The sequence below is a fragment of the Hippocampus bargibanti genome, linkage group LG07, assembly GCF_051943395.1.
Source record: "Hippocampus bargibanti isolate YZ-2025 linkage group LG07, ASM5194339v1, whole genome shotgun sequence".
Taxonomy (NCBI): domain Eukaryota; kingdom Metazoa; phylum Chordata; class Actinopteri; order Syngnathiformes; family Syngnathidae; genus Hippocampus; species Hippocampus bargibanti.
The window spans coordinates 1,412,997-1,421,147 of record NC_142740.1 but is presented as its reverse complement, the minus strand read 5'-3'; positions in this window follow the sequence as shown (position 1 = coordinate 1,421,147).

The window sequence follows — 8,151 nt, the reverse complement described above, 5'->3', positions numbered from 1 at the left end:
TTTCATTTGGTATAGCTTAATGCTAACAACTAATGCAAAAGCCCATAGAGTAGTTCACCAATTTAACATTAGCATCATAACAATAAATAATTTGATTTATAATAATAATAAAAAAAAAAATAATAATTAAAAAAAAATAATAATAATAATAATAATACATTTCATTTCTAAACGCCTTTCAAAACTGTCAAGGACACTTTACAGTCACTGCCAAATGATTGATCATTAAATTCATCTGAAATTAACTCATTCGCTGCCATTCCCATATTTATTCAGGAATTGAAATGTGTGACGTGGAGCGCAACTCCCGAATTTGTACGGGATTTGTTTTTTTTCTTCTTCCGGGGATACCGATCAAGCGGTGGTCAGACCTCTGCCGATGTTTTTCCCTTCCACGAGGGGCAGCATTTGCCTTTTGTCCATGTTAGCGCTTTGTTACAGATTCAGCTGTTGTTTAAAGGACAACCGACGCATTTTTTTTAACTGACATCAGAAAAATGTTTTATAGCATCTAAAATACCCAAAACTGATATTTTTAGTCAAATGCAAAACACCAAAAAATGACTATGACTTCAAATGACTTTACCAATAAAAATGACTTCTACTTCAAAATCAGAAGGTCCCGCCCCCTTGCTCGTGACGTCACGCCAAGACGTCTTGCCTTGCTCGAGAATCAAAACAAAGGCTTCCGATTTGGAGAAGATGCTTTCTTATTACTCATCCAGTTATGAATATGATTCAAATAGTTCTGAACGTGAAATATAGCTAGCTATATGCGGCGGAATCTTTGTAAAATACGCTCAGTAGAAGTGATTTTACAAATTATGGATACAACTTGTGCGGAGGCGTCGGTATATTAAGGAATATGTCTGTATTGTATTTTGTACAACTACCCCCATTTCAAGCTCAGATAACTCCATACCCATAAAACTTAGGAATTAACTCTTTTTTTCTGCTGCTGAAAGAAGAGAGTCAAAGGTTTCTTCTTACGCCGCATTGAATGTTTATGGAGTCTTAAACGTCAATATTCTGTGGGTCCTGGAATTTGAGGGAAAATGACCAAAACCCTGGCACTGGAGTGGACACATTTTTGCACATCAACTGGCAGTGAATGAGTTAATCATCACAAAAAAAAAAATGTTTCAAAAGAAGCCACGGATGGAAAAATAGTGCCATCAGGTAGAATTGGGCAACTTTTTCACCTTTTACAGAAGTCATTTTTGCCAGATTCTGTCCAATGGCAGCCAAATTTGAGCTCAGTGCCAGTCAAACGGACAGACGACACTGAAATGGAGAAAAACATTTGAGATTTTTTTTCGTTTTGTTTTATCGCGTGTGGGCAGAAGATGGTAGCAAAGGTTGACGATGACCCATAAAATCCAAAAGAATAATGCGTCACCTCCACGAGCCCAGAGCTCGTCTCCAGCGGGCACTTTGACAACGTCGCCCTCAAAGTTTCTGTCAGTAGCAGGAAAGATGAACTGACTTTCATTGTAGCAAAAGGCCTCCCGTAGGCGTTTCCTGCCTTAAATCAAAAGCGGCGCCGTATTCAAAGTAGGACTTTGAGGTATTCCATCGGCATGCAAACGCGCATGCCGATGGAATACCTCTGATGGTTTTCGTGAGACTTCTGCTTCTTTTTTGCTTCCAAAGCGCACATTAGACACAGAAACGCCCTTGAGTCAGTCACCCGGATTGTCAATAAATTTGCACTGAGCTCTTCATGCCACATTTCAATTCAATGTTCGGTGCGTGAGTGTGTGTGTGTGTGTGTGTTGTCGCATTGGTCTCCCAATGCTAATCATTAGCCCAATGATATTAGCATATTTATGTCTATAATAATAATAATAATAATAATAATAATAATAATAATAATAATAATAATGAAGAAGAAGAACAAGAAGAAGAAGAAGAAGAAAAAGAAAGAAAAAGAAAAAGAAGAAAAAGAAAAACAAAAGGAAGAAGAAGAAGACGAAGAAGAAGACGAAGAAGAAGAAGAAGAAAAAGAAAAAGAAGAAAAAGAAAAAGAAAAGAAGAAGAAGAAAAAGAAGAAGAAAAAGAAGAAGAAAAAAAAGAAGAAAAAGAAGCAGAAAGAAGCAGAAGAAGACGAAGAAGAAGCAGAAGCAGAAGAAGAAGAAGAAGAAGAAGAAGAAAAAAAGAAGAAAAAAAAGAAAAAGAAAAAGAAGAAGAAAAAAAAGAAAAAGAAGAAAAAGAAAAAGAAGACAAAGAAGATGAGGACGAAGAAGAAGCAGAAGAAGAAGAAGAAGAAGAAGAAGAAGAAGAAGAAGAAAAAGAAGAAGAAAAAGAAAAAGAACAAAAGGAAGAAGAAGAAGAAGAAGAAGAAGAAGAAAAAGAAGAAAAAGAAAAAGAAAAGAAGAAGAAAAAGAAGACGAAGAAGAAGAAGAAGCAGAAGCAGAAGAAGAAGAAGAAAAAGAAAAAGAAAAGAAGAAGAAAAAGAAAAAGAAGAAGAAGAAAAAGAAGAAGAAAAAGAAGACAAAGAAGACGAAGACGAAGAAGCAGAAGCAGCAAGAGAAGAGAAGAAGAAGTACCGTACAAAATAAACACAATTACTTGTATTCATTGACAAACTTAACGAGTTGATAAATTAATCGAATGTTTCATATTTAATATAATTAAGAAGAGACAATGGGCGATTTCAAGCAAAACAATTTTTCAGCAGGATGAAATGCTCGTCTATAGTACCCTCTAGTGGCGCCAACCTGCTACTACTACCTGACTCGGGCCTCAAATTATTCGTTATGAGTCGAAAACCTTAATAATAATAATAATAATAATAATAATAATAATAATAATAATAATAATAATAATAATAATAGAATTGAACCGCTGCCATCTCTGCACTTTGTGATCAGAGCTCATCCATCAGCATGGATTGATTTTCTACCAGATGAGGGCGCTGTTATTCCTTTTTTTTTCCACATTGCCCATTGCCAATACATTGGACTGCAGAATTAAAACGTTCACATTCCTCACTCAAATGTAATTGACCAAAACGTCTCTAACCTTTGAGTACAAAAACACATCAGAAGTTCCCCTTAAAAATAGATTTAAAAATAATATATATTTTACACTACTGTACTAGTTTAATGTAGGGTTGTGACAAAATTTTCCAATCATAATTCAGCACACATTTTCTAATACCATATTAAAGTGGATTTAAATAGCTTTCAAATGACGTATAGATTATTGTTCTATGAAAAATAATAAGGAAATAATGGAATGTTTAGTTTTCAAAATATGAGGGAATTTTCTGCCGATAAATACGTATACAGTTAAAACAAGGACAATCTGTGACTGAGTTCTTTATTACAGTTTAAACTATCATAACTTTCTTAATTTTTGGCAGATCTTAACAAGTAAGGTACCATTGGAAAGCTTTTTAAATTCTAAACAAGAACAGAAAAGATTGAAAATATAAATGAGCAAATATCAACGATCGAATGCAGGCAGATTTTCGTCAGAAGATCCAAAATGGCTGTCACTGAATACTAGGAAAGAACATTGCGAGCTCTAGAAATATATATGCTAATGCTTCTTTTTACTTGAAACCTGGCAGTTATGTACAAAAATATATATTGTACCACTTCTATGAATTATAAAAATGCAACTTACTCACCTTTCCAAACTGTAGTTAGCAAAAAGAGCTTACACTTCAATCATTTTTTCCCCCCGTTTCACGTGGTCGTATTGGGAAATTTCAATACGTCATCATAAACTGGATATCTTGGAAAACCCCACCAAAAACGATTACGTACCTATTTAATGTTCTTTTGAAAACACTGCCTTACATATTGAGCGAATATTGTTGGGAAAGTGACCACACTTGCCAAAATACTCCCAAGGGTGGGTTTTAGCAGACTACTGCTTCAGCTCATTGATGATTTGGGCGCTAATACTACAAGCAAAAGAAAATAAGATCAGTCCATATTCAGAGATGAGTTAAGATTGATTGACTGGAGGCTGAATTGACTGAAGCCTTCTTATTTTCTGGATGAGACGGCTGGCTTTTGGGGCATCATGCGGGGGTCTCATTAATGGCGTCCCATCGACAGCCCACGCCTCCAATCCCCTCTGTATCCGTCACCCGTGGACCCGCCGGCCATCAGTTTCCACAGTTTGAGCAAATAAAATGTGGCAGCTTGAAAGCTGAAGGCCTGTCAATCAATTAAGTCGTTAACTGAGCTTTGTTTACTGAACTGTCGTATAACAAGGCACGCTGGGAGGCGAGAAGAAGCGTTGTCATCGGCTATTCATACTATTCATACGGCTATACATGAATAAAATACTCCCGAAACTTACTTCTCCGAGCTTTGAAGAAAACAAACTCATCTTTAGTTGTTTTTCCTCGCAAACTAACGCGACTCCCGCAACTGCCCACTCCGACCTCCCATTAGCACACTAAAAATAAAAAAAAAAGTGTGTTGAAAGAGGTCTTTGCCGTGTGTGTTTACAGAGACCCCCAACACACACTCTCCCAAGTGTCATGACCGACATTGTCAGAAATTAATCATTTAATAACGCCATGACTTGGAGCTACGTGGCTAAAAAAGGCGAACGAATCGTGGACACGAAGACTATAAAAAGGAGATATCGTTTTACGTGACTCATTGAACGCATCGTGGCATCGCTGGGAAAATAAATGTCAGCTGTAATTTTATGGGGGAAATGTTATTTTATTAATGTTATTTTAAAATAATATTTTATTAATTTTAATCATATGATTTAACGTTAAGACGACTTAAATTATATTCTGTTGATTAATAATTGCTTCGAACCGTTTTTATATTGATGGATTCCGATTGGCTGTTGAAGTAAGCGAATCCGGAAATTGTTTTAGTTACAAGGAAATAGTGATGGAAATTCCGGCTCTTTTCACAGAACCGGTTCTTTTGGCTCCCAAATGGCTCCTCAGTTTGTTTGTTTGTTTTTTGTTGCTTAAATTAATTAACTACCAAAAAACACGCGTACAATTATGTGAAAAACGAATTAATCATGTAAAAAATACACTATATCAAATATTTTTATTGATATGGCTTGATTTCTATGTGCACAGAGAGCATTCACTAACATTCACTTTCTCCGTGGTTACTCTGGTCTGATGATCAGCGATCATTAATTTGCTTTTCATATTAATAATACTATCATACCAACTCGTACAAAATATAATAATTGAATAATAATAGAATAATGCATAAATCAGCATAAAACAGCAAACATTTGTCCACTTGTCTACGCACAACAGCCCCCCCCCCCCCCACATCACCCCTTCTCCTCACTGCTGAGTGTCTGTAATTCTCCCCTCCATCCTCTACCACAGATATCAATCAATCATAGAGGACCAAAATAGTCAGCTCCCATTTCCGGCTCCTTGTCAGGGATCCGCCTCTAAGAACCGGCTCGTTCGCGAACGACACATCGCTATAAGGAGAGGTGTCGTCTCAAACTGTACATGCTGCTTTGCAGGCGAAGTTTTTATTTTACTAAAATTGCAATTAAAGAATTTCATAATTCCTTTTTCAAGTAGAACTATCCCCCCAAAAACAACTTACATAAACATACGGTTACTAAAACGACATGTATTGCACCCCAACGTCATATTTTGAACACACAAGCAAAGGTGATTCTGAAATGTGGAGCTAAAATGGTGGACACGATGTCCTCAAGTCTGTAATTATCTTGAAACGAGTAAGCGGCGTCAGCAACTCATCAAAGAAACATGTCTCGATGCTCTCCCCAGCAGCAGATCTGCTTCGTTGATGAAAAATTACATCCACATCAAAGAAGTGCTCTTAAAAGAGCAACTTTAGGAGAATTAATATTTGATTGCTCGTGCGCACACACACACACACAGCAAATCTCTTAAGAATATTAGGAGACTTAATATGCCATATTTACCCGAATTAAGGCCTTTTTTAAATAGCATATCATATGCATTTAAAAAGCGTTTTGCATATCAAAATGCCATTTGCGAGCATTGATTTCCAGGCGGGTTCATTAAAAGAGGCTCAGCTCTTCCACCTAGTGGTCATATTCTTACATTGCAAAGACATTTGGCTTTTGACACCGCGCGCTGACAAAAGACGTTGTGTTGCGTTAGAATTATGAACTAATGTGCAATAAAAATGTATAAGCATTACAGGTTAGTGGCGAATGAACCCGTGGTGCTTTCAAATCCTCCTTACGACTGCTGCAGGAAGTTTGGAAACACTTACCGAGGCTAAAGTCAAGTGAATCAATTATCTAGCTAGTTATTTATCTGGCTAGCTACCTAGCTAGCTATCTATTTGCAATCTATTAGCTACCTAGCTGGCTACCGAGCTGGCTAACTTATCATGTGACTATAAAGTGACCTTGAGAGTTTTGTAAGGCGCTTAGAAATGAAATGTATTATTATTATTTTGTAAAAAATAAAAGATATTGTGCACATTTCATGTTAAATACGTACCTTCTTCCACAAAAAAAAATCCCAATTTTAAAGATGGCCATTTTATTCACCACATCATCTTGACCATAATCTACAACGTCTCATATCAAAAGAAATATTTATTCTTCCTAGTGACGGGCCGTGCATGTAACACTCCGAGGCCTTCAGTAGTGCTATGTCTGAATCAATCAGCTGCCAATGTGGTGTGATTTACGACACGTCCACTAGAGGGTAGCATTAGCCAGGAAATAAATAACTTGAAGAAACTTAAGAAATACTGTCAGTAAATTGTTCGAATTTTTACTCTGAACATGTGGATTCATGATAACCTAAAAAGAATTGCAATATTTTTTTGCTATTTTTGCTAGCTTCGCAGCTGTCCGACCTTTCTTAATGAGGTCCAGCTTTTCTTGACAATGGCTTTAACAGTAAATCTGCAACCAAATCCATTTCTTCTCCTCCTTCAGCCATTGTGGATTGACAAAAGCGCTATTAAATCAACACAAAAATGCTCGCTACAGATACAGTGTGCTAGCTCTGGCCAGTATACGCTAATCAGTATACGTTCAATCTCTGATTGGTTAAGCAACAGTTTCATCTACATTGATTTTTATGTTCCTGGGCCTGCAGAACTGATTGTGAAGGCGTACAGGTAGATTCATGAACCTGGTCACAAATAAGGTCTGAAATGTGATTGGTTCAATGCTTAAATACGAAAACACACATTGCAGGCGGCACAACAGGGAAAAGCAATGGAAGGAATTTGAATGACAATTTGGAATGACTTAATCATCAGAATTCATGGACAAAATATAATTCACACGAGTCTGTGATTCAGATATTTTTAGGCCAGCAGAGAAGGCCTTGCAGGCCATGATGGCCCACCACTGATTATTACTAAGTTCACATCTTTACCTCCTTCCACATTTCATGCCCCTTTTCAAACGATTCCAACTTACAAATGTTTATTTTTCACCTATTGCTCTTCGCCAGACCTAAACGTTATGAGGACCAAGTACTGTACCCAGAGGTACACCCAAAACCAAATAAAATGGTGCAACTAGCAATATTTCAAGGACCAAGTACTGTACCCAGAGGTGCACCTAGTCACATACCCAGAACCAAGTCATTTCTTCTACGTAGAACTCAATCACGGCTCCAATAGCCGATCCGTTGGTTAAGCTAGCAACGCGCGAAATCAAGGCGGACAAACCCGCGCGTCCGTCCAAAGCTAACCCAAAATAATGAAACGCTCGCGGAGTTAGCGCACAGGGCAAAAAAAAAAAGAAAGAAGAGTCGTCGGTGCGCCGTCGGATAAATATTGATGCACAAATATTTATGTCTTACAGTTTCTCAATATATCATTATTAATCATTAAGTATCCGCATTCCGCCCGCTTAATAATTCAGCGCCTATAAATAAGTCATATTTGCCCAGTCAGAGCATGAATATTCAGAGAGAAAAAAGATTTGGCTTCACTTCTAGCTGATAATTGAAGTGGTGTACAGTCAAAGACGTGTTAGCGCTTTGCTTAGCGCCATCAATATTTGATTTCTTTATGAATATGCCAATTAGCAGCCAATTAACTGACGTGGTCACGCCAGCGCAAACACGTTTTTTCCCCCTCCGTCTTCACACGCTCAGGTAGCATCCGATGAATTGCTAATTGCCAAAGATGCTAACACGCTGTTCTGCTAAGTTTCCCC